This window comes from Mauremys mutica, chromosome 1 (genome assembly GCF_020497125.1).
Source record: "Mauremys mutica isolate MM-2020 ecotype Southern chromosome 1, ASM2049712v1, whole genome shotgun sequence".
Lineage (NCBI taxonomy): Eukaryota > Metazoa > Chordata > Testudines > Geoemydidae > Mauremys > Mauremys mutica.
Genome location: NC_059072.1, coordinates 313,367,479 through 313,394,960, shown reverse-complemented (window position 1 = coordinate 313,394,960; position 27,482 = coordinate 313,367,479). Strand labels below are relative to the sequence as shown.

Genomic DNA, 27,482 nt, shown 5'->3' with positions numbered 1-27,482 from the left:
AAGTATACAAATACATTTCAAAAGGGAGATTAACTTTTTCTTCCTTTGAAGACATTTTAATTCTAAAATATTAATGTTCTCCTGCAGGCCAACAGCATTTTAATATCTATGACAGCGTTTTCGTGTTAGCTCAGTGACTAACAGAGGACTCTAGCAATAGTGTCGTAAACTGCATTTCTTTCAAGCATGATCATTGATAAAGAGTATACGACATCACTCAATTATATACAGTCTGGAACTGAACTGAGATGCATGATGCCTTTTGGCTAGATACACATGCCAAGTCAAGTCTCAGTATGCAACACTAGAAAAGGATGACAAGGAAAACAGATGTCAAGGTTTCAACAAGTCATTGTACACTGCAGCTGGAACCCTTACAAAAACAATACAAATGTGGTGATAATGTAGCATTTCATGTCATAAGGGCAATAAAATAGCAGAAAATGTAAAACCCTGAACTCCAAGGCACCTTCTTCAAATTCCAGAGGGTCAGTTGGGGCTGAATAACAACAATCCTTTCAATAACCAGATCATATGATCTAATTATTAGACTTTTATGCTCCAGGAAAAGTGAAAATTGAGAGCTTTTCTTTCTTTTAAATGCAGACTGTAGGCAATAAATCTAAAGTGCAATCCAAAGAGACCTTTAGATGTGCTTGAAGTCACTTCTTAGATTATTTGACAATAGTTTCCATTACTACTGCAGACATTAACACGACAGATGGAGAAGGTGTAAAATAAATATAAGTGTCCATATAAAGAGGCAGTTATTCCAATGATGGGCTTCCCAGGGTATCAAGCCATGAGGGGAGCACTCAGTGTAGACTAAAGTTCTATCTTGGTTATCTGTGACATTGTCTCACTGCTAAGTGTTATACATTCAGCCATGTCCATTCAAAGAGACTGTTTCCAATAGATGCATTACTAAATGATGGGGATGATGAGCTACTAAGCATAACTGAAAGCTGGTGGTGGTGGGATACTCTCAAACTGGGAAGTCAGTATAGTCGATATCAGTCAGACAGACAAAGGGAAAGGAGATGTGGAGGAGTAGTGTTGCATGTCAGAAGTATTTACAGTGCTAGTGAGCTACAATTTGATTATTAAGAAAGAGGTACTGAAATTAGATAAAGGGAATGAAAAACAAAAAGAAAAAGTCTGTTGGACCATTTATGAGCGGAGGGGAGTGACAATTAGACAATCTTAAATTCTAATTCTAGCTCTGACAGTGCTTTTCTCTCTTACCCTCAACAAGTCACAACTTCCCCGCCTCGGTTTCTCCATCTATAAAGTGGGGAGTGTACTTACGTACGTCACAGGAATGTTGTGAGGATTCTTGTTTCTAAAGTGCACTGAACATGGAAAGTGCTATATAATGCAAAACCTTATTGAAGAGTATATTCACAGAACACAGCAATACTCTTGGGGCAGCAAGTTCTAAGGAATTAAAAAAAAAATCTAGTGAGTACGATGGGAAGAAGCACAAAAATCCAGGAATGTGACAAGAAACAGTGCAAGGAAAAAGCTATGGACAGTATGGCTTCAGGAGGGAATACTCAAACATTTGAGAGTTAAAAAAAACATGAACATGGAAAGTGAATGGCGGAAGACAATCAAAATTATATATACCATTAATGTTTGAAGGGAATTACAGTCAGCAAAACACAGAATAAAGTTAATATAGTTGCAGGAGCTAAAGGGATTCAAGAGGAGCTCTTCCAAATAAATCAGAAGAAAAAAGTGCTTGGCAAGATGATTCAAAAAATTAACTCCTGTATAACAAACTCATCTATAACAAGAAAAAAAAAAAGAAAAAAGAAAGAGATTTTAATATTTAAAGTAGTAATTAGTTCATCAGAAAAATAGCTCCTTTCTTAAAAGCAGATAGTTTTAAGGGTATAAAGTATATTATTCCAGTTAAATGCTGGTTAAGAAAAACTAGGGATAGTCTGTAATACTATTGCAGTCATCATTATGTGGACAATCACATGTTCATTGATTTTACAAGTGAACAGCATTGCATGCAAGGTTAACAAACTACTAGAAAATTCATCCTCTTCTACATACTTTTGGATCATTTTAGTAGCAGCTGTAATATAGTTTAGAAGAAAATGTAGAGACAGAAGTGATGTCACAGGAATTTGGGAGCATCATGGTTAAGGCTATGATTTTGTCACTGAGGTCACGTACATCATGAATTTGAATAAAGTCAGTGAAATCTTGGAAATGGCTGTAAAAACATATTTGATTAGGCCCCCGAACTAAGTGGCATTTTAAACTAGGGCATCCACCACTATATCTCCATCTATAGAGAGGAAGACAGTCCAAACCTAAGTGGCACTATTACTCAGTGCACCTAGTTGCAATGCCCAGAGCGGGGAGCTGGGCCCACTGCAGAATGACTGTGGGGTGGGCTTGCTCTCCAGCTCCCCTCCAAACCCCCAACTTCCATGACTAATCTTTTTTTTTTCCACCTCACACTTCAACTGTGAAGTTCACTTAAACTTTCCCTGCCAGAATCATAGCCTTAAGCATGGTTCATTCAGGCACAACAGTACATACGTACATTTTCACAGGCATACATCTGCTATCAGAGCAGCATTTCTTATTCATGCCTGTTGTACCAGGAGTACTAGATAGAAGCATTTGCATATTATGTGCATTTTTTTTTAAATGTTGTCTGCGGCATAATTGGCTTGAAGAAAACTCCAAGATTCTCACCACTCTTGCAGTATGTGTTAAGGTACAATAGCTGGCTAACTAATGGCTGAACTAGAGGTCCTAGCAGTTATGCAATTCGCTATCTGTCCTTGCACAGCTTCAGATTGTTTTGTTTATAAATATTGTGTGTGTTCTGATTCTGTTAGCTACAATCAACACAAGTCTAACAGACCTAAATTCACAGTGATTCACTTGTGTGATCCCTCACCTCTTGGGGGATGATGTGATAAACATGATAAATGTCAGACTACACAGTTAAGCAGAATTTGTTGAGTTTGTAATTCATGCAGGTGCTGTGTTCAAGTACACTAGAGAGATAAAGATGGAATTATGGAAAACTTGGCACCATGTTGTGAAAAAAAAAATCATACCAAAAGTAAAATTTCAACTTTAACATTGCCCTGCTGTGTGTTTAACACAATAATGCTTCTACTAGTCTGGTAAATACTGAAAGCAGCAGTGTGTCTCAGGCACTACATGCTCAATCCTACTTCCATTGAAGTCAAGGTGACTTGCTTCAGGCCCCAACTTCAAAGGGTTTTCAGGATGCAAATGAATCTCAGAAAAGGTAATGCCTATAAGCCATGCTGCACTGGGTTGAGATCATGTAAGACATCACAACCTTAGCAGGTGGCACCTAGTCTGTAACTGGGTCAGAGACATCAAAACAAAAAACAAAAATGTCACAGCAAGTGGTGAAGGTGATCCAAATGGCTATCTTCCTGTAACGAGGTTCCCAGGGTGCAACCTGGACTGTGGGACTGCTGAGCCTTCTGTCCCACCAACCTGGGGTGTCCCTCACAACCTGTGATGCGGTGACAAGCCACACACCTCTGGCAGGTACTGCACTTATACAGACATCCACTGGCAGAGACACACCCAACTGAGTTACATGAATGATCTCCCAGCCACTCATGAACCATCAATAGGGAGGCTCCAGCCAATTCCCCCAAGCCTTGCACCCCAGAACTCTACTGTCTTGCACTGCTCAGAAGCCTGGCTAGTATAAGTTAATTACCCAGTCCATCCCTCCCTCAATGTGAAAAGGACACATACTAGCCTTTGTAAACTGAGCTGAGATTTCCCAAGCACTTCAACCAAAACACAGTTTTGGGTAAAATATAAAACCGATTTATCAACTACAGAAAGTTATTATAAGTAGTAAGCATAGAGATCCAAGTTGGTTACCTAAGAAATAAAAATAAATTTGCAGTCTGAATTCTACAAACTAAACAGGATTTGAATCAAGCAGCGTGTCAGACAGATGGCACAAACATGTCTCAGATCCTCAATACACAGGCTGGGACTCTTACCCAACCTGGGACCACTCTCCCCCAGTTCAAAGTCTTTGTCCTCCAGACATGTCTCCAGGTGTTGAATTGTGGGGGGCAGTGAGGCCAAGTGATAGCGTCACTTCCCCTCTTTTATAGTTTCTTCCAGCTTACTGAAAACATCTTTTGCTGTGACATGGGGGTCAGGAAATCCCCACTGGTCCAGCAGTCTCCACTGTATATGTGTTATCTCTGAGAAGTCTCCATTGTATATAGTTTCTGGGATAGTGGATTCTTTCCTTAATGAGTGCTGATGAGCCATTAACCTCTGTCTGGCTACTCCATTGTTGTACCCGAAAGGCTGGTTGTGGGTGTTCCCAACCTCACAACATATTTCAGTAACACACATATAGCAAAACTTCATAACTTCACATAAAATGATAGCATACACAATCCAACAGGATATTAATGTTCAACTGATCAAGACTTTTAAAATGATACCTCGCAAGGCATATTTTGTACAACAGTATTAATTATATGACAGTGGTGCATATGAGGGTTCCAGGGTACTGCTTTGAGAGTTGCACATCTCCCCACAAAGAGGCAGAACCCAGAACCAGAATAATTAGTGGACACTGATGTTGGAATTCTTGTACAAGAAATAACCCTGGGTCTATCCCACTTGTAGTCATTAAAGATCTTCCCACAATAGTACAGAGTTCTCTGGCATTTGGTCAGGACTCTGAAATAACAAACTCCGGGTCAATGGAAGTTTACCTATGTTCTCTGGGGGTGAGTAGGAGGTTCAGATGAGAAGGCTGGGGATGGAGTCACAGGGGATAGGAGGGAATATGCAGGAAGGAGGCAGCAGAGCATGATGAGGTCACTTGCTCTGCTGACTTTGGCACCTTCCCCAGACCTTCTTAAGTCCTGAACACAGCAGAGCTCCACTCCTCAAATTTTAAATTCTCCTAAACTATAGGTTTTTGCAAGCCCCAGTAATAATCACTCCATGAATCCTAGAACTGGAAATGCCAAAGATACAGTTTTACTGATATTGTAGAGGATTTTGCCCTTTACAAAATCAGCTAAACTCCTTGTTAAGTTCCAGCAGGAGCAATGATATAAACCTAGTGTCAGATTCTGCTCCCACTGAAGTCAATGGCAAAACTTCTGTTGACTTCAATCATTGAAAATTAGGTCTTTTGTTACTTTATCATTGCCACAGACTGGCTAGACCTTTAAAGCAAGCTTGGCTCAGCCTTGCCTGTGACCAGACAGCTATCCCCCAGCAGAGTATGATGATGCTTTAATTGTAATGACTGACCCCTGACTGCAGGAGATCAGAGAGAGGTCTACTTGAAGTAAACTGTGAACTCAGTCTGGGGGAGGAGACCCAGGAGAGGAGCAAAGGGAGTTTTTTCTCTGGGGAAGCCACAGGGAAGCCAGTCTTGAAGAGACTCACAAAGAACAGGCTAGGATCCAGGTGGGTGGATGGATATAGGCCCTAAGGAGCAGGGGAGACCACTGAGATAAACTGCCACAGTCCCTGAGGAAGGGAGGCAGTAGGGAATTGCTGCTGGGGAAGCAACAGCAGCAGCATAGGAAGAACTCTGCAGGGCTCAGGAGTAGGGGCAAAAGCAGAAGAATATAGAGTAACCCATGAGGTGCAGAAGAATTATTAGTTTGGATATTTATCTAGATTTATAACTGGACCTTTGTTACCCCACATAAGTGACCTGATCAGATGGCCAGGCCAGATAAGACGCAGACAGACCGGACCTCATAGGGCCACGGAAGTGACCACCAAGGGCATTTGAGGCACAGACCCGTGCAACATAGCTCTCTGACACCAGGGGGTACTAGAACAGTAAGAACAACCACTTACAACCAATAATTTTCAGCAAGTCCACCAGTGATTCAGTGGAAGATCTAGGTGCTTGCTTGCCACATACTGCAGAAGCCTCTTGGGTTTGGAAGTGAGTTTTCAATTTCTGTCCTGGAACAGTTATGTATGGCTGTATTTTCAAGGCCATGTGCTAAATCTCCAAAGAAGGCAGGCAATTCAACTGGGTAACATCAAGAATATGAATACTTTAACTGCACCTTGTTTACATAACATTGTAATGTCCAACCATTCAATCACACCATATTTACTATGTAGCAGAAGAGTAATTACACACTATTGCAAGATGACTACATGATTGTTTTTCTCAATATAAATTAGGTGGTAATTACTTTTTGATCTGCTTACTCTGTAATTACTATGTAGTTGCAATTACTGACAATGTGTAGCCATTTGTAAGATAAATTAAATCATTTGGACAAGAAATAAATAGACCAAACGCTCACCTATCCCTGAAATCCCCCCTTCCCTTAAATTGGATACATTCCATTCAACTCAAAAAATTCCCATCTACCTCCCTTATCACATTTGTGGACGTGGTTCCTTAGCCCTCCTTCCAATGAGATCAGGATCTCCATGTAACCCTCTCCTACCTCTGCAGAAGTCACTAGGGGTCTGCCTGTTTCCCCCTCTTCCAGTAAAAAGTATTCTGAGAACATACAAAATCCTTCTCTCCTCACAAGATTAGCAATTTGGTGTGGAATAAACTCTTGGTGGAAACTCAAAGAGAATTGCCCCAGAGCAGTGCTCCATTTATAGGAGAGCAAAACCAAGGCAGAAAAGATAGGCTCCTGGGTCCTTCTACCTGGCCATAAATGTCAGGAGGAGCAGGAGCTTAGGCATCGGTCTTCCCTTGAAGATGCTAGGGGGACAGCTGTTTAAGCTTCCCCCTTCCAGATCTGTCATACCCAGAGAGGGTGAATCTAGGTCTCTTTCCCTCCTCCCAAAAGATTCTATAACTATTTCTGGGAGGGGGAGGGGTAAAAGAGGCATCATGTGGCAGAGCATCTCTCATTGGAAGCTTGTCTGCCATCAGAGTGGAGAAAGAGGGGAGCTGGAAACCACTGTTTTGTTGAGAAGAGTGTCTTGGAGAGTCTCATGCAACAAGGAGACGCTCCAAAGTTTACATTTTAACTGAATCTCCACACACCTTTTGAACTTTCTCATCAGTAATTATTAGGGATGCAACAAATACTAATAACGATTATCAAAAATATGGCATCAATTCTTTTTTCAATGATCCAAGTGTTGTAGGGAAATCTAGACAGAGAGAATGCACTATTTTTAATGTCTGTTAAGAGGCTCGGATAGACACATAACATTAACCAGCACGTATCGCCTCATCTTTAACGTTACTTCACACAACAACAACTGAGACAGAACTGTCACCCTAACTATACACAGCACTGTTGAATTAGCTATAGTGTTACCATGAGTGCTCAGGAAAGTAAATACTTTTTTTAAAATGAAGAGTTTAAATAGTTCCATGTCTCTTTAAACTGGCCCAACTGGGCAGGGCTGCGGGGGGGAGGGGCAAGTGGGGCAATTTGCCCCAGGCCCTGGGCCCCCAAAAGAGATTTTTGGGGCCCCTGGAGTGGGACCTTCACTCGCTCCAGGGGCCCCCGGAGCTTCTTCCACTCCAGGTCTTCGGCGGCAGGGGGTTCTTCCGCCCCGTGGCGGAAGGACCCCCCCCGCCAAACTACCACCAAAGCGGGGACCCCCGCCGCTGAAGACCCCAGGCCCCCTGAATCCCCTGCAACTGTCCGGTCAGTGTCTACACAAAAGAATAAATGGACACAAATTTGACATCAGGAATCGTAACATTCAAAAACCAGTGGGAGAACACTTCAGCCTCTCTAACCACTCAGTGACAGACTTGAAGGTGGCAATTTTGCAACAAAAAAAACTTCAAAAACAGACTCCAAAGAGAGACTGCTGAACTCGAATTAATATGCAAATTAGATACAATTAACTTAGGTTTAAACAGAGACTGGGAATGGTTGGGTCATTACACTAATTGAATCTATTTCCCTATGTTAAGTTCTCCTCACACCTTTTATGGGTCATCTCAATCATCACTTCAAAAAGTTTTTTTTCCTCCTGCTGACGATAGCTCCTCTCAATTGATTGGACTCTTCCAGTTGGTATGCATACTTCCACTTTTTCACATTCTCTGTACGTATAAATATCTCCTGTCTGTGTGTTCCATTCTATGCATCCGAAGAAGTGAGCTGTAGCCCACGAAAGCTTATGCTGAAATAAATTTGTTAGTCTCTAAGGTGCCACAAGTACTCCTGTTCTTTTTGCAAATATTTACCGCAGTATCATCATTCTTGCTGTGATCCTGCATATACACCCATACCGTACATCCAATTATGTGGGAGCAAGAAATCCTTACTTGTCACATGGTTTCTAATTTACTATGAACATGAAATGTAGCTATCTACCTAAACAGCCTGTACTCAGTGTTGTAATCTTCTATTTACACACAAGGTGGAGCTGTGGCTTAACAAATGTGTTTCAATTATTCAGCTTGCTAAAATGGTAAGAGAATATTACACATCAATCATTTCAAGTTAAATGCCTAAAATGTTGTAAATTATTTAATGAACAAGCCACAACATACAAATACTACAGATCTTTTTAGCACAGCAAAAATTCAATTTGCTGGAGAGGCTAAGTCTCTAAGTGAAATAATGAGGACAGGAAGAAAAGAAAAGGAATAATGTTCCTCCAGATAATGTTTGAAAAATTGAAACAAACAATCTAGAAGCAATTCATTGACAAATAAGTGACGCAAACTTCTCATTATTTTCCTTCTCCTAGTGTGAGTAACCTACACTGTCAATAAATTCTGAGGATCCTCTGATTTGTCATTGCTTTACATTGTCCATACAAGAAGCCTTGATTTCATAATCAACACCCTTCTGTCCAGATATGACTAGGAAAAATTATTTTGAAATTCCATCAAGAATTTTTTTTCCCCTTCAGTGATTTAAATGATGTTCCCCCCACCCTCCACCCCAGGAGATGTGCATTGCAGAACTCCAAGCTTGATGACTTTAGAAAAATAATAAATCTCGTTTTCAGACTTTAGGGGACCCAAATTCCGCCTGTCACTCTCACCACTTCCAAATCCCTGAACTCGCTTTTCTGGAAGTTGCACTCATTCCTGAGTGATGAGTGGTGATGAGAGATGAGATTCATAATTCACATTTTTTCCTTCACTTCATTCTCTCCTCTTATCCAGTATTTTTAACTTCTCCTCCCCCTTTCACCTCTTCAAACCCCCATCATTCATTTTCCTTTTCAAGTTAATCAAGGAGAACATTAAAGTCCCTACCTGCCAGAATGAGCAATATCTTTGTGAAGCATCTTCTATCTCTATGGTAACATGAGACAAGAAGCACTACAACAAAATACAATAATTATCATGACCTGTAGATATTGATCCAGATACAAATGTGTGAATGAATGAACATGCATCTTGGATGTAGCCAATGAGTAGTCCCACTGGAATCAATATAAGAAATGGTGCCCTGAGGAAGTCAATTGGACCACTGATGTGCTAAAATATAAGCATGTGTTTAAGTGCTTTGTGGGATTAGGGCAAAAGTGCTCATCGCATTGTAGAACTGAACCCATAATGCATATTAATATAGAACAGAAAGCAAATAGCCGCAAACCATACTGTTCTAAAACTATAAAAATCTCCTGACAGGTGCTTGATTTCTCAGTCCATTTGCAAGTGGCTCAGAGGACTCTTCCTCAAAGTGAGTTTATATAAATAAAAAAATTTAAAAAAAAACACAAAATGAAATGATTGTCTTGCTCATAATTTGCATGAGACATACCTCAGCACCACAGCTCCTTTCCGTTCTCCCACGTTCTGTGAAAGTAGGTTCTTTATGTAAATCTCAGAACCCTTGCCAGGACCCCAGACTACAAACCTATCTGCCTTAGAGGACAACAATTCCCAGAAATCCCTGAGCTAGCTTTGTTCCTCCATAGTGAGGAGAGAGACAAGTTTAGCCCACGTGGCTCTAACTCCTTCCTAAACCTTGACAGGCTGGCACGGACATCAACCATATCTAAAGAAAGCAAACCCTTTTTAACTTTTCCCTTTTCTCCTCTTCCAAGTTCAGAGCCTTAGTCCTGGTCTACACAACAAACTTATGACAGTACAACCACATCACTCAGGGTGTGGGAAATCCACACTCCTGAGTGTGTCAGTTATACTGACCTAACTTCTTGTGTAGACAGCATGATGTTGGGAGGGCTTCTCTCTTCAACCAGGGCCAGCTCCAGGCACCAGCGCAGCAAGCAGATGCTTGGGATGGCCAATGGGAAGGAGCGGCACGTCCAGCTCTTCGGCAGCGGGTCCCTCAGTCCCTCTTGGAGGAAAGGCCCTGCTGCCAAATTGCCACCGGAGAATGAAGCGGCGGCGGTAGAGCTGCTGCCGAAGTGCTGCCAATCACGGCTTCCCCCCCGCCGCTTGGGACGGCAAAAACACTGGAGCCGGCCCTGCCTTCAACACAGCTATTGCCTCTCGGCAAGGTGGAGTAGGTAGCGTCTTCTCTAAGCATTACAGCAGTCTTCACACGTGCAGTAAGTGTAGACAAGCCCTACATACCTGGGTGTAGTTAATAAGCTGTTAAGAACCCTGGAACAAATAGATTGGGGCCTTTACTCTGTACTCATACAAGTGAAACATAGAGCTTGCTATGGATTGGCATATTAAATGAGGTTTCATTATTTGTGTGTGTTTGTTTTTTTAATTGTTAGAACAGAACACCCCAGATAGGAAAAAATAAAGCGACCCAGTCATAACACTGCACCTTTTGCAGCACACCACTCATTTTCCACTAACTGAAGTCTGGAACTAGTCTGGAGAGAACTTAGAAATTAGTATTTTCTCTCACATGTTCACCTCAGCTTCTGAGAAACTGAGCAAGAATTTAATACATTGTTAAATGGCTCTAAACATACTAAATATAGTGAAAGTGGTAGGCCACTGCTACTTTTGAATACTGTGTAGTAGTTTTATAATTGAAATCCCATGTTTTTGATTGTGCTGTGCCGATTTTGGATTCTTTAGTTTCACAAACAATATCTCACTAGACCAAAGATTTGTGCATTTTTGGAAAAAGCTGCTCCACTGAAAATATAATGGTGCACTTTTTAGCTCTATACTTTGTTAAATCTGTTTTATAACAAAAGACCTTAAGTTACAGCAATTGGTTACTTTCTTGTTACAGTCTTAAACTGCAGTGTCTTGATAAATAGATGTTTCCATGGAGATGACAAATGAATATTACCCAACTTGCAATGAGCTTCTGATTTCATCTTGAACCATTAGCTTTCAAACCACAGCTCATTCATTATTCATTTGCAGCAAAGAAATGGCTGAAACCCAGAACATTACAGCAGATTAAAATCTGTGCATGCAGTCTAGAGGAAAATGCATTTACCAGCACACAAAATGAAGAAAACTCATTGGTGTTAAAACAACTCTTTCAGAAGATTTTCTAAATCTTTACACAAATGATCCCTTCAACTAAAGGCATGCATGGATAAATTGGAGTGGGAATTTGGTTACATTACAAATATCTAGACAGAGACTTTTGGTGTGTGTGTGGGGAAAGCAATAGATAGCACAACAGAAAATTGAACATTAGCCTATATAACAACACTAGTTGCTTTTAGGTAGCTTTGAATCAGGCACAGTATGCAACATAGGGCTTTGTTTTTGTTTGATACTGAAGGGGGATACTAATGCCCTTTTTTGGGCACTAGTAAGAGAAGTTAAATCATAGTTTAAATCTTGAAGAAAGGCCCATTTTCTCCCTAAAGTCATGGGATGAAAGGAGTCTTGTATCAAATACTTGCATGACAGCAGGCATAGACCCTTTGTCAGCTCATTTGTACCTTAGTGAGCCCATTAGCACTGGCATCATTCATGTCAATATCCAAGGTCAATTTAATTGAGGTTGTTAGGTGTTGTCCAAGACTAGTTTTAAAGCTACTAACACCTTCATATTGAATTATATTTTTGGCTAGCATGAAAGCTACAGAGTAACCAATAAAGGGAAGGAAAAAAGGGAAGAATTACAATGGGAAGCCCCTCACACCTGGACAGGCTGATAACATCCAATCTCTCTCAAACTGAAAGAGACAGTCTGTTAGATGTGCTTTGAAGCTCTCCTGGGTAAAGATTGTCGGTTACAATAATTCATACCAAATTGGGTCTCATCATTTGAGTTACCATCCATTAAGAATTGACCTGAGACTATTTAAACTCATTTCATTCAAGTAACAGGTTTAATACTGGGGTGAAAAGGGGTTGCTGGGTAATGAGAAGAGATGAGCAGAGGTTATTGTTACATGAAAAGGCGAGAGTGCTGTGGTGACTTATCTTGCCCCAGTAGAATTGCACTGCTGTTCAATATCATTTCACTGCCTCCTTTCTAACCTCACCATGCAGCCTAAATGACTACAAACTCCAGCTGCACCAGGAGCCTTCCCTGTAAAATATCTTCCTACTTCACACGTGCGGTATCAAGATGGTAGAACATGCTACCTGAAGCCTGGCTCCCCTGCTTCTCTTCAACAAATATGCAAAAAATATAGGCAAAACTCTTTAATTTTTCATTCTCAGCCTGCATAACACAGGGGCAATTCCCCTACTTCAGTGATGTACTCCTGCAGAAGAATGCACACTTATCAGACCTATTCAGAGACCCATTTTTTCTGATACTGCAATTAGAAAGGGGCTACACAAATTTTTCCATCTCCCCAAGACTTAGAAATCAAATACACACACATTTAAATTAGGGAGAATTTCTATTCAAAATAAAGGAATCTATCACAGGGAAATCCATAAATTATAGCAGCTATGCAACCGTTAAGATTTGGATCTGACTGTAGTTTTGAGAAAAGCATTTGAGACATGAGTTGTCAGAACACTGATGAGTTGCTCAGACCTAAAGCTCTCCCTGTGTGGCAGGACATGTGAAAAAGTGTCTTTCCCCACCACGCTCATGATCTTCATATGCTCCCTGGCATAGTCCCATAGTAATCACTGCAGTGTGCGGTAGCTTTCCTAGCATATAAAAGCAACAGGGAGGATTGCTAGGGTCGGGCCAGCAGGCAGGGAGGCAAAGCTGTGAAAGCCTTTGGTTGGAGGCACATTTATGATTCCAGTGCAGAGCTAGATGAGTGACTGATGGAGTGAAAGATTGTTGCTTTGTCTTTCTTGACATGAAAAACCAAACAGAAACCCCAAGATAAAGCACAATGTTTACAGTTAGGTACTGTACTATTGAGATGAAGAAAATCTTTATATTGTCAGTGATATAATGGTTGGATAGATAGATGGCAAAAGATGACTGCCATGAACATCAGTTCTTTGCTACTCATTCTGGAGGGCTCTGCATCATACCTGGCATATGAGAGACCAGTGCCTCTACAATCCTGGTTTAAGCCTCAGTTAACTTCCCTTCTCCTGTTTTCCCCACTCTGTTATTTCCTGCAACCATCTTAACTGCTATAATCTTTACCATCTCCAGTTGGGCAGGGTAGAAGCAACTCCTTCATTTGACACCAAAGATGTGAATCCACTAAAAAGTGAATGCAACAAAGTCTCATTGACTTTAACTGCTTCTGCTTGATCAGAGGCTTTTTGGCCTCCTCCTCCAAATGTTTCAAAATTTAGATATCCTAATACATAATGTACCTGATCCTTTGAAACAAGCCTCCTCTGTTAAACTCTGTTTAATGAACATGGCCCTAAATTTTCAAAGAATTTTAAAAGGGCAACTTCTTTAAAAAATCTGCACGTTTGAATTTTCCTTGGGAGGACAAATAGTCTTGTGTTTATTTAGCTGACTCCATTTGTGATGGTAACAGTGTTTGAAGCCAGAAACTAGAGTGCTAAAAGCACCAGCTCTGGCACTTGAAATGAAGGACCAAGTCTCCTTGCAGCTGTAGTAGACTCCAGACACTAGACAGGAACAAAGGCTCATTCTCTCCCTTAGTACGAGTTCTATTTAACACACAAAATGGAGCGTGAGCTGATCTTGGTTCTAGTCCTTGTTCTACAATTAACTTCCTGCACAACCCCCAAAAAGTCTAACCTGTGTGCCCCATTTTACTCATTTGTGAAATCTCAATAGTAATATTTGTATTATTAAATACAAACTTAAGTCTTAAATAAGATTTGCAAAGCGCACTGGGATCGTCAGGTGGAAGGTGCTACTATAGAAGTGCTGAACTGATTTTTTGGGGGTGGGGGGAAGAGAGTAATTTTCCCAAATGTAAGGAGCCCCCTGCTTTAGATCTATGATAAAACATTTATATTAAGTCAATATAAATTATCTGGCTTGTGTATACTGATGCGGTATCAAAGGAACAATGCATGCTCTTGCAAAGATGTTTAGGTTAATATACTTTTCTTGTCAGAGATCAATTACAGACAAGTTTAACATAATATACCATTACATTTTAGTGATGTAAAAAACTGTAAGATAATAGTTGAAATTGAAACAGTACTTCAAGCAATGGAAAACTTGATTTTTTGGGGACATAAGCAGCAGCTACAGTAGAAGTGCATAGGTAGAAACAGTCTTATCTGCCTAAACCAGTGAAGTGTAGTTGACAGTACTCAGCAAGTCTCTGCGGAACATGGCTCAGCAAGACATGACAACACATATCAGCTATGTTGCAGAGAGCCAGACAGTCTTCTTACCATAGTCTAAAGCAGAACTAGGTTTGCAGCACTGTCAGTCTTATGGACCTTTGCAACCAAAGTGCTTTGATGGATAAGGGAGCAAAACCCAACCATTTATTGATCAAGAGTCATACTTAGGTTACAGAAAGAATTGAAGGAAAATATCATTCAAGCTAAGAGCCCACTGGCTTATAGAACTGCACTGCAGGATCCTTTCCCCTATCTATCCGGTGGTTAAAGCAAGTGGTATATAACTTTGAAAAGCTTTAATGATTAGGACTGAAATTGTGTGTCTCGAGATGACTAATATGAATACGCCTTTCAGCAAACACGGTTTAACCATTCTCAGAATGGAGGTTAAAGGAAAATACATTGTCTTGCCCAGTTAAAAAAAAAATTCTTACAGCTGTTCCACTGAGAAGCTACATCATCTCCATGCTTTCGGGCAGGGATTGAAACTTATCTGATGGATCACATGGAGGTGAGAGAAGTTCCTTTTGCTATCCCCATGAAAATCCACCCAAATTTGGCCACATTATAAGCCTCTGGAAATTGCTGTTTGCACATGATCAGTAAACATTTAGTAGAGACCACCAACAAAATTCTCTGAACATTCCATTTCCAGTAAGCATACTCCATCCCCACCACAATGACCACGCTGCAACCCCCAGACCTCACTGAGTATGCTCCAGCTAGGACTAAACAAAACACTTTTCTGCAATTGCTCCTGCTGCAGCACAAGGCATCAGAACTGAGGCAGGGCAACAGTCTCATGTGCTCTCAATGCCCACCCCTAACTGGTGCTCAGGCAACACGGAGAAGGAAGCAGCCTGATTTGAATGCAGGGAAGGGGAGAGAGATGAGACAGGCTGAGCACGTCTCATATCTCATGACACAGGACAGCTGTGGGTGTTTAACTGCAGTGTAGACATAGCGGTAGTGACTAGCATCATGCTGTCTGGAGAGCCTCACAACCATGAGTGCCAGCCTCAGGACAGACTGTCAAGAAGCAGGACAGACCCCCGCAAACTGGTTGTACGTTCTATGATTAAGTGCCACCAACCCAGTAAAAGCACTAAATTTGTTAGTCTCTAAGGTGCCACAAGTACTCCTAGTCTTACCATGGAGTCACAGACAGTCCCCTTGGGCATTCCAGTCTATCTTGCTGGATTTAGTGACAGATGGTCACTTTTGGTGTAAAGTCACAACAATACTCAGGTTAATCCCAGCCCCAAAGGACCAGCCACTTACCCCAGGTCAATTTGCACTTTAGATCTCACACAATGCTTGTAGCCAATCCTATAGTAAATTATGTACGGATTTATTAACTAAAAAAGAAATGAGAGCCATATTACAAGGCTAAAGCAGGCAAGCATAGATACACAAATGAATTACAGTCTATAGTTCCAAAAGGCTGCAGAGTTGCAGTAATCTGTCAGCTCCAAATGGCTTTTAGGGCTAATCCAGGTTGACCCTGGGGATCGCAGCTTCTGATTCACAGCTCCGGCCCTGTGGGAGTCCAAACAGCAAAGGAGATGAAAAATGTCCTTGTCAGCAATTTTTATTTCCTTCTTCCAGAATTTAAGCTGACGGGATGAGCTCTTTTGCACGTAGCCTCTTCATGGGCATGAAGGGGAAATTAACAAAGTCTTTGTATTATAATGTCCCACAATGGCCCATTTAGTTTTGATAGGCCTTCGGGATGGGCAGGAGACAATCCCTCCTGACTGGGTTCAGAGATTCAGAGCAAACATTTGTACAGTTACAAAGTAAAAACTTAAATATTATCTTATAGCATGTGATAAAGATTTTATAAGTGAGATTAATGCATGCAGTAATTTACAAGCACTTCATAAAGTCTAAACCAGTGGTTCTCAAACTTTTTTTTCGTGGACCATTTGAAAATTGCTGAGGGTCTGGGCGGACCACTTAATGATCTTTCCAAATGTTTGTACCATTAGCTAACTATTGTAAAGTGCTTTGGAGAAAAGCGCTATATAAAAGAAACTTTATAATAATTAACTTTTTTGTTCTACCAATAAAAGCACATAACTCATATTTTAACATCAGTAGTCTTACCTTTCTAATGAGATGGATGTGCCCTCTCTCCCCCAGCACAGCAGCCCCTGAGCTGGGGCTGGGAAGGAGGGGGGTCTCTCCCTGGCAGCTAGAGCCCTGGAGCTGGGGAAAGTCGCCTCTTTCTCTGGCCGCCGCAGCCCTGCACGTCCCAAATTCCCCCTCTTTTCACCCCACTTCCCCCTCCTATCTACCCCCTATTCCCTCCAAGGCCACCACCTGACCTTACATGTGCATCTCCTCCATGGTCCAGACACCTAATTAGTGGAGCCACGCCTGCACAGCTCCACTAATTAGGTGGGAGGCCCTTCATTCTTTTGTGTGCGGACGCCCAGGCGTGAACCTTAGAGGGAACTATCTGCAGACCACCAGTGGTCCCCCGACCACAGTTTGAGAACCTCTCATCTAAACACATCATTGTAAGTTCAATAGCCACCTTAACCATACTTACACACAGGTGAAACAGGTGAATTTGTCAGTGCTCTGCTGAAGCCTAAAGCCATGGCAAGACCTGGCACCTGGTCTGCCACCCTCACAGCTAGTCCACATATAGACTAACATCCTACTACCACTACTCCCATGGCCACCATTGCTAGTAACTCACCTAAAATGGTAAAGGTCTGTGCTGTGGATCTAAAAGTCCAAACAGTTGCAAAGTCTAGCATACAAAAGTTAGAAAATGCCAGAACCAAGGCCGCCCATGCAACTTTTACTCAGTCTCCTTGTGTTATGTTATGATACAGGCTTTAATTACATGATCACATACTATTTTCTTCCACCAGGCCTCTGCCTCATTCAGAGCCCTGGACTTGGGCTGGGGATGAAACAGGGCTATGTCAAGAAGGAACCTGTTTTAAGAACCCTGCCCTCATTTGTTACAAATGTTGGACGGTACGTACTTAATGGGAAGAGGACTGTGGGGAAAGAAAGGATAGTCTCATGGTTAAGACAGTTGAAGGCCATGCTTTGTAAATATAAGGTGCTATTAAAAATGCTACACACACTCAAATATCAGGCCACAGACTTGTCAAACTGGGTACTTAAATACAGTAGACACTTCAGAGAATTTGGCTTTAATGTCTTGTGCTTTAGTTCTCCATCTGTAAAATGGGGATAATACCACCCTTCACCTTGCAAAGACATTGTGAAGATACACTCAATGTTTGTGAAGCAATAATAGCGATGAGAACCTTAAAGAAGTCTATGAAGAAATTAATAATTCTATATTCAGTGTGGGGTTTGGATGATGAATAGTAAATAAAGCCTGAGGCCATACAATGAACAGTGAGGATAAAATCAAATATTTCATAGCTATCCTTTCTATGAGCCTTTATCTTATTTCTTTATTTAGATTTGTACTAATGTTAAAAAGGGTGCCTATTCTTATTCTCTAGGCACCCCTGACATTATTTAATACCCTAAGTGCAGCAGAACAAATCTCCCTCTCTATCTGACAATTAGCACCCTCACTACTCTCCACTCCAATATTAAAATGCTTGGGTGTTGGTGGAGTTTTGCAGCATGCCCTGAAGATCATCAGATTGTGGGCTATTTCAGACCAAGGTGGGTAGCAAATTTCAGTGTCACAGGATCCTCACAGAAAGAATGCTCTGACAGCAGCCCCTTCTCATTTATCTAAAGGGCTTCAGCTCCAATCTCAACTCTACCAGTTTGGCATAGAGGCGATCCTCTTCATTTACTCTAGCCACTGTTCTCAGCAACTAATAAAATGAACAGCTATCACAGGTACTACAGGAGAGAGACAAGGAGGTAGAAAGAGTGGCAGAAAAATGTAAGGATATGTAAAACAAGAAAACCATAATACCTAGACAAATGCTCTTAAAATCAATATTCACAAACTTCAGCTATTCCTCCACTGCAACAAATCCTTCACATGCCTTCCTCCCCATCCATCCTGCACCACATACCCCAACTCTTCTCAAGCTGCTCAGCCACTATGGTGGACGTCAATATAGGAACCTCAAGTGATAGATGTGGTTATCTTCATATTCCAAGGTCATTTATGCCCCCTGCCTTTTCTGTATGATCTGGGTCAAGTTTTCTCTGAGTGTGTGATGCGTTCATAGATACGGTTACACCCAAAGACAACCGAACGTTGGTGACATTTTAACAGAGACCACAGGCCTGCTGAGAGCCTGACAATCATCCTATGACAGCGATAGCAGAAGAGAGGTATCGAAAGGGAAAAGATGGAAGTGAATTGATTATACTCCGAGAGAAGAGCTATCAAAAGTGAGCTGGGCAAAAGACAGGAAGCTGGATGAGACACAGAACAAAAGTAAGAGATGGAGGTCACTTCAAAGGGTTTAGTTAAACACCTGATCTAAAACTGAACCCCACTCTCTGATAAGTGTTAAACATTTAGGATCAATATGCAGAGCCTACAGTCTACTAGGATGATCTCATTTCCTTTGTGTGGTGTTTTCCTTCATCAAAGAAAATGCTCTCATCGTTTTCTCTGTCTGCCACACCGCCTCATCAGTTTCTTTCCAGGGTTCACAATCAGTTCACAAGAGATGTTCAAAGGCAGACCTGCTGTCCGCTTTCTTACAGCAGCACTCTGTCTTGCACTGTCAGGGCTTCAGCCTTGTCTGCAGTTATATTTAGTACTCGCTCCTCTATTCTCTCAGGTTTTGCTCATTGTCACAGTGACACTTGGAAGTGGAGCCTGTACCGATGGCACGGATTCCTCCAACATTTATTTAGATTGTAAAAGGATTCATTAATTTATTCCGTACCACAGAGCATTCCTATAGATTCACAAATAGAAGCTACTAAAGAGATGATTAACCTAGGATGCAGCACGGATTTGGCTTGGTCTGCTGAGGTGCCTGTGGGGGTAAGGAGGAGGGGTGAGCTGTGAGCGAAGACGAGACAGATGTAGATAGCTTAATAGTGTTTCAAACCAAATAGGGGAGATGAAGGCAATAAATCTTTATAGCCGAGGCGCTTATTTTTGGTAGATGTTCTTGAGTAGTTGAACACCTGGATCTTAGTCAAAGGAGTAGGACTTTAAAAGTGGGGCTTGGTTAAACAAGAGACAACTTGACCTATTTTCTTATGAATTTTACAGTTAAATTTAAAAAAAAAACTTTTTGAAGGAGCAGAGCAGTTCTGCTCCACTTCCTCATACAAGTTGTATGGACTTGGGCAATCACTGTTCTTTGTGTATGGAAATCATGACCTCGCTGGAAGGCAGGAAAGAAAGAAAAAACAAATCTCCATGAGAGAGAAAGATACACAGAGAGAATAAAATCATAACATCTACAGAGCCACAGACACCACAATCTAGGTCTGTACCTTGAATTCATTACTCATTGAAAAAATGAAATTCAGGGTATGATTTGAAGCTAGCCCAAGTTATTCTATCAATAACTTCAGAATAGAAGCTGTGTGTACACTTCATGATACTGAACCAAATCAGCAGCTACTTTCACTAGGTGTTACATAAGCGTGCTGAACTCCTGCCATTATTAGAGTCTAGCATTTCCTTCTGATTGTAGTAAAACCTGGAAAAAGACAGGAAAGAGAAAGAGACAAACATGGCTGACACTGACGCCATGGCATTCCAATACCAAGGTAGTGCAGTAAGGAATTTAATGGGAGGACACCCCGTTATCTTTGGCAGTTTTGGTGAAAAAGAAGAGATTGTCAAGAAAAACAAAATCAGGAGAGCCCAAGGAGTTATTGTGGTACCTCCAGCGCATGCAGTGAATTCCCAGGTGGATGGAGCCCTGGACCACATTGTTGAAGCAGTTTTCTGTGATGAGGCTCCTATAAAGGTTCCTGGAGACCAAGGAAAGTAATGTGGGGCACTATCGCTTTGTTGGCTTTGGATCTTGGACAGCTACTGGGTAGTTGCTCTGGAGGCGCATGAAGAACAGATGGAAGTAATGAGTTGAGAGACTGCTAGCTCAAAAGTTTTCCTAACCAAGTGTGATGGGGTGTACCGGGCCTTTGTGGCCCTCTGCTGGAGGCCCTGCTGCTTTACTGCACCCTGCCCCTGGAAATAGTTCTCAGAGAGAAATAGAACAGTGAGTATTAGAACTCCAGGCTTGCCTACAGAAGCATCCCAGGAACAACAATTTCAGGAACCGTTGAGATCTGGTCCTCCAGCAACTAGAAGGGCTGGAGATCAGCAACAGCCAATCAAGGCCCAGCAGGCCAAAATAAAAGGAGCTACCTGCTGCTAGCAAGACAGTTCATGGCTGGAGCTAGCAGAATGAGGAAGAATCGCTAGGCCACACCTAGGCAAACCCAGGGCCCATTCCTGGCTGCAATTGAGGGCAGGAGTGTGGGAGAAACCCTGATGAGTTAGCTGCAGAAAGGGAATCAAGCCCAGATGGGTAAGAAACCATTTTAGTTGTAAATGATCCTGAAGAGCTGGGAACTTTTTTTCTATGCGAGTTTGTTGCACCCAGAAGGGGTTTGAACTGTGGTACCTGGCTGGACGGCTGTGCCACACAAGCTGACTAGTAGCCTACAGGAATTTCCGGGAGCTGAAGAAATGGCAGCACCACACCCAGACACTAGGATGAGGGAGTGGGGTAGTTACAAGTAGAAACCACCACACCAGGTCACTACATTACAATATAGGTGCTAGGGGCACAGCAGACTGGAATAGAATGCTACTACCCAGTCCAACTTAGGGAGGTCTGGTTAGAGACCATGAAGGACAGGATCCAATCTGTAGATAGTTCTTGGGGAGAGATGAAGGGAAACCAATGGCTAGTGCCATACCTCAGCCATTGTAAGAATCAAGGAATGCACAGGAAGCACTTAATTTCATGAGCCCATCCACTAAAGAAAAATGAGAATATGGGTTTCATTCTCTGATGATTCCCCCAACAGAGCAGAACGTATCAGGAATTTAATGATGTGGGAGACTAAGGAAGGCCATTCCTCTGGAACATCTACTGGGCTTCCCTGAAGAGGGGGCCAAGAGAGATTTGGATCTAAGTCTGGGTTCAGTTTACCCTCCTACGGAGGAGTGGAGTATGTAGATATTTTGCTGTTGGGGTCAGAGAAAAGATCCTTAGAATCTATGGAGGCGATGGCTTAGAAATATGCCAATAATGGGCAGGAGGCCACTGCGAGTTTACTGGGGAGAGATACCACTCTAATGTGGATTCAAGCTGGCTAAAAGTGCCTAAATGATCAAGGCCCCTGCATTGAGGGTCTCCCTGCACAAGAAGGTTGAAGGGCCAGATGTCATCTATCTCCATATGGCTCCAGTCTCGGGACATCTCCTGCAAGTCCCGGTCCACAAGGTCTTCCGGGATGTCCCATTCTTCCAGTGCTGCTCCCATTCCATTTCCAGTTCTGATAGAACTGCTCAAGCATGGATCAAGCACCTAGTGTAGTGTCACTTTTGATCCATGTCCTTCACAGTGTGGCTGCAGTGTCACTAGGTAAAGCAGTGAGGTTGCTTCTGGAGGCCAGTCCATACTGAACAGACCTGCAATGGAGGCAGGAGAGGAGGAGACACAGTAGGGGAATTTTCTGTTCTACCGCCCCATCTTCTTAGGAGTAGGTCTTCAGCTCTCATACTGCATAGGTACTTCAGAGCTCTGAGGGTATGCATACACTGCAATAAAACACCAGCTGCTGGCCCAGAGCCCAGGCTCCAATCTGAGCCAGATTGCCTATGCTGCAATTTTATAGCCCTACAGCCCAAGCTACATGAGCCCAAATCAGCTGACATGGGCTATTCATGGGTGTAGACATATCCAGAGAGGCCTGGAGAACAACTGGGAGAATACTGTTTATCTGTTGGAGGACCAGGTTCGGGTCCACAAAATCCTGGTTCTGGATTTGCTGCAACCTCTCTGCCTGATGGATACGGAGGCAAACCCATCATACACTTACTAGTGGCAACCACATCATGGATAAAAGGGTATTATGAGAGCAGGTTTTTTAATTTGTATTTATTTTATTTGTATTTTGCAGGGCAGGAGATCATGTCAAATGCTGCATAGGGCAGGAGATCACATCGGGAAATCATGTCAACAGATTGAACTTGGACTGCAAGTTTTTCTATCTGTTATGTAATTGTTCTCACATTGTGGCTTACTACCTGTAATTTAACTTATAACTTGAGTGACATCTTTATCTAGATTCAAAGACATTTTAAACCTTGTAAAGAGAAACAGAGCTAGCAGAAACTTTCTGTACATTTCCCACACCACTCACTATCAATCACATTATAAACACCAAGGAAAACCCTTCAAGATTAGTACTCAGCTGGTCTAAAAAGCACACGGTGCTAGTTGTGAGTGGAAAATCACTGACATTTTCTTTTCACAGTGCCCCTAAATTCCTGAAGAATAAGCTGATATGCACGGTATTTTTCCAGAAATAATGGAGGTTAAAAAATATGTCAGACAATCTAGAAATGAACAAATATATACCCAGAGAAAGGGTATTTCATGTGCCTCCCAGTTTCATTATCAGTGACTGCCTGAGATGACTAAGGCTTCCAGCAGCTATTTCTTGACAAAGGACAGGTAAATGTGCCATTATTTTGGCACAATTCAGTATAGCCTCAAATGTTTAGCATTGTATGTAAACTTCTGAACCCAACTGAAACGGTTTTCATTTTTAAATGTTCATGGCTTTGTGTCATTAGATTATCAGAATGTGACTATCACCTTTGTGCACAAGCCAGAAGGGATACCACCACCATGAATTAAAAAGTAACTGCCATGAATAGGTGACGAAGAATTGTGAACTTCTGGCTGCCTATTTTACACAAGTTATCCTCTAAATTGCACACAAAAGTGTACATCAAATAAAATATTACTTTTGTAAAGACATACTCTTTTGAAGGAAGGAAGGATAAAGTGGAACACACAGCCCTTGTTGAATTTTCATTTTGTGGTAAACATAGTGAGTTAATTTTTCTTTTGCATTTGGATAGATTTTGCTGATCATAGAAAGAGTTCCCCCACCCCAACTTCATTACTGCTAATTCAGGATCAGGAAGACAGGCATAGATGAGCTCTTCTGCACATAATTATAAAAGTAGGCACTGATAAGATAAAAGGTCTGGCCTTGCAGATTTGACTATTTCAATGACTCCCACCTGAAAGGTACGGGGAGCACCTGGTAATTTTCTGTAATTATGTCTGATCCATTACACTGGTCTACAATTTTTGAGAAGTCGTCTGCTTCAGAGATAAAATGTGCTATTTATTATGTATTTTGATGTGCTGAATTCAAATATGACAATTAAAATAACCGATTGGCTACTGTTTTTAAGTTATTTAAGTTTTTACATTTTGTGTCTATGTATATTGTGTAGATAGTAGAGTTTTAATCATAAATTGTAAACCTAGGTCTTTTCATGTGTTTATGGTTGCTTTACATGATAATATTTCACCTGTCCTGTTTATGTAACACTTTAAAAATCAGCAAAAGGGTTATATAACTAAAATGTATTATGAAACAAAAGGCAAAAAACTATTATGTACATAGTTTAGTCCTATTCAGTGTCTACTTGGCGCTTCTTGGCTTGTCTCTTGTATTCATTAAATGGAGCATCTCTTGTCACTGTCCAGCAATAGTCTGCAAGCATTGATGGGCTCCATTTGCCCTGATAGCGTTTCTCCATTGTTGCAATGTCCTGGTGAAATCACTCGCCGTGCTCGTCGCTCACTGCTCCGCAGTTCGGTGGAAAAAAATCTAGATGAGAGTGCAAAAAATGTATCTTTAGTGACATGTTGCAACCAAGGCTTTTGTATGCCTTGAGGAGGTTTTCCACCAACAACCTGTAGTTGTCTGCCTTGTTGTTTCCGAGAAAATTTATTGCCACTAACTGGAAGGCTTTCCATGCCTTCTTTTCCTTGCCACGCAGTGCATGGTCAAATGCATCATCTCGAAGAAGTTTATGAATCTGAGGACCAACAAAGACACCTTCCTTTATCTTAGCTTCACTTAACCTTGGAAATTTTCCACGGAGGTACTTGAAAGCTGCTTGTGTTTTGTCAATGGCCTTGACAAAGTTCTTCATCAGACCCAGATTGATGTGTAAAGGTGGTAACAAAATCTTCCTTGATTCAACAAGTGGTGGATGCTGAACACTTTTCCTCCCAGGCTCCAATGACTGTCAGAGTGGCCAATCTTTCCTGATGTAGTGGGAATCTCTTGCATGACTATCGCATTCGCAGAGAAAACAGCAGTACTTTGTGTATCCAGTCTGCAGACCAAGCAAGAGAGCAACAACCTTCAAATCGCCACAAAGCTGCCACTGATGTTGGTCCTAGTTTATGCACCTCAAAAGTTGTTTCATGTTGTCATAGGTTTCCTTCATATGGACTGCATGACCAACTGGAATTGATGGCAAAACATTGCCATTATGCAGTAAAACAGCTTTAAGACCCGTCTTCGATGAATCAATGAACAGTCTCCACTCATCTGGATCGTGAACAATGTTGAGGGCTGCCATCACACCATCGATGTTGTTGCAGGCTACAAGATCACCTTCCATGAAGAAGAATGGATCCTTCTGACGGTCACGGAACATGGAAACCCTATCACCACCTGCCAGGAGATTCCACTGCTGTAGTCTGGAGCCCAACAGCTCTGCCTTACTCTTGGGTAGTTCCAAATCCCTGACAAGGTCATTCAGTTCACCTTGTGTTATGAGGTGTGGTTCAGAGGAGGAGGAGGATGGGAGAAAATGTGGGTCCTGTGACATTGATGGTTCAGGACCAGAAGTTTCATCCTCTTCCTCTTCCTCGTCTGACTCAAGTGAGAATGATTCTGGTGCATCAGGAACCGGCAGTCCTTCTCCGTGGGGTACTGGGCGTATAGCTGATGGAATGTTTGGATAATGCACAGTCCACTTTTTCTTCTTTGACACACCTTTCCCAACTGGAGGCACCATGCAGAAGTAACAATTGCTGGTATGATCTGTTGGCTCTCTCCAAATCATTGGCACTGCAAAAGGCATAGATTTCCTTTTCCTGTTCAACCACTGGTGAAGATTTGTTGCACAAGTGTTGCAGCATATGTGTGGGGCCCACCTCTTGTCCTGATCTCCAATTTTGCAGCCAAAATAAAGGTGATAGGCTTTCTTAACCATAGTGGTTATACTGCGCTTTTGTGATGCAAAAGTCACTCCACCACAAACATAGCAGAAGTTATCTGCACTGTTCACACAAGTACGAGGCATCTCTGCTCAATTTGGCTAAACAAAAATGTGTCCCTTTGCAAACTCAAACACTGACAAATAAGAGAGCATGACACTGTATGATTTCTAGAGCTGATATAGGGCAATTTGTTCAGCAGAGTGATGTAAGCTTCGTTATGATTGCATCATCCATGACTTCTAGGAATAACATGATGCAATTCATATCATGTATGACGCAATACCAGCTTCAGATTGCATCATTCATTGTTTTGCCTAAAAAGCAAGTACTGTCCAAACCCAGTCATAGATTTATTCATACATCCAGTCAAAGATGTATTTTAGTCCTTTCTGGTTTAAATTGAGATCCCTTCCCTTTATAACTCACTTATCCTCCGCTATTCCCAAGTCAAGGGTCGTATATACTGACCCAATAGCATAACTTGAAAACTAGAGCCAATCAACAATTTTAAGCATCATTTTCTTTCTCAGTGACCCAGAATTAGTAACGTTTGACTACATTTATTTCAGAAGCATTTTGGCTGTAGAGCAGTGTTATTATATGGCCAAAACGAATATTTGCCATATGACTTTCAAAATTAACAGGGAGGAGAAATAATCCATTCCTGTCCATGGAACTTTGAAAGGGAAAGCAGAAGCTTTGAGATATCTAAACAAACATCCCACTTCACTCACTCCTCTCCTGCCTCCAAGTGGTCAGTGTCTCTTGTAGCACACGTACAACTCAGTTTCACTTAGTGGTGGTGTCTGGTAACATCTCTTCACGGTGTTAACTACTTAAGGTGACTAATGTATGTCCACAGTAGTCTGTCATGTCCCAAGTGCCAACTTTCTCATTTCCTCATTCCCATTCCCAACTGATCTGGATGTGACATTGCAGCATAAGGTGGCCTGGGGCTCCACTGCAGAGGATTGACTGGTAGTAGAGGGCAGGAGAGGTATATTTTGCCATTCCTCCCCAGCTTCTTGTAGGGAATCTTCCTTTCTTCTACTCCATAGGGCCCTGGAGCTCCAAGAGGTTTAGAAAACAAATTGTCACCTCGGAGACCATGCCAGATGCAGCTGCCTCAATGAGAGGCATGAGAATAACTGGGGGGCAGAGTCTTCCTGCCTGCTGGAGGAGAAGGGAATGGGAATGAAAAATCCTCTCTCTGAATTAGTTGCCACTTTCCTGACTGACAGATGAAGAAACACGTATGGTTTATTATGCTGACAGTGTAAGATTCATGATGTCCTTAGCAACTCATTCCCTAGCTTTTAAGAGCTTGCATTTATTAAATGATGTGAAGTAGCATATGCTTCCCAATGCGCTCGGTGACACTGCTACACTGGGCTCTGCCTATTCCCCACTTCTTCAATCCATCTGTGCCAGAGTGCTCATTGGGAAGATTTACAAGCTCTGTGGAGCCTGCTTGCCTTTAGGCACAGGAAAGGGTGGCATGGTGGCCTGGCACAAGTGAGTGCCTTATCCCCCCGGTACCTCTTTGCGCCAGAGAGTGGTATGGCTGTGATCTGGCCCTAAGTGACCTATATTTCAAATGACATTTGGCCAGTTTTCTTCACGCTTTCCAGAAACAATCATTCTCCAGGATCTTCTGGTTAAATCTG

At 41.9% G+C, this 27,482-nt stretch overlaps 1 protein-coding gene and 1 long non-coding RNA gene across 12 annotated transcripts in view; one reads left to right on the top strand and one right to left on the bottom strand.

Annotated features, from left to right (window-relative positions):
• DCLK1 (doublecortin like kinase 1) overlaps positions 1-27,482 on the bottom strand; it is a 374,217-nt gene that overhangs the window by 171,413 nt on the left and 175,322 nt on the right. The window lies entirely within an intron of this gene.
• LOC123369852 lies at positions 15,030-22,921 on the top strand. The gene is made up of 3 exons (XR_006579160.1): positions 15,030-15,107; positions 17,485-17,593; positions 22,673-22,921. It is a non-coding gene; the product is annotated as an uncharacterized LOC123369852 (long non-coding RNA).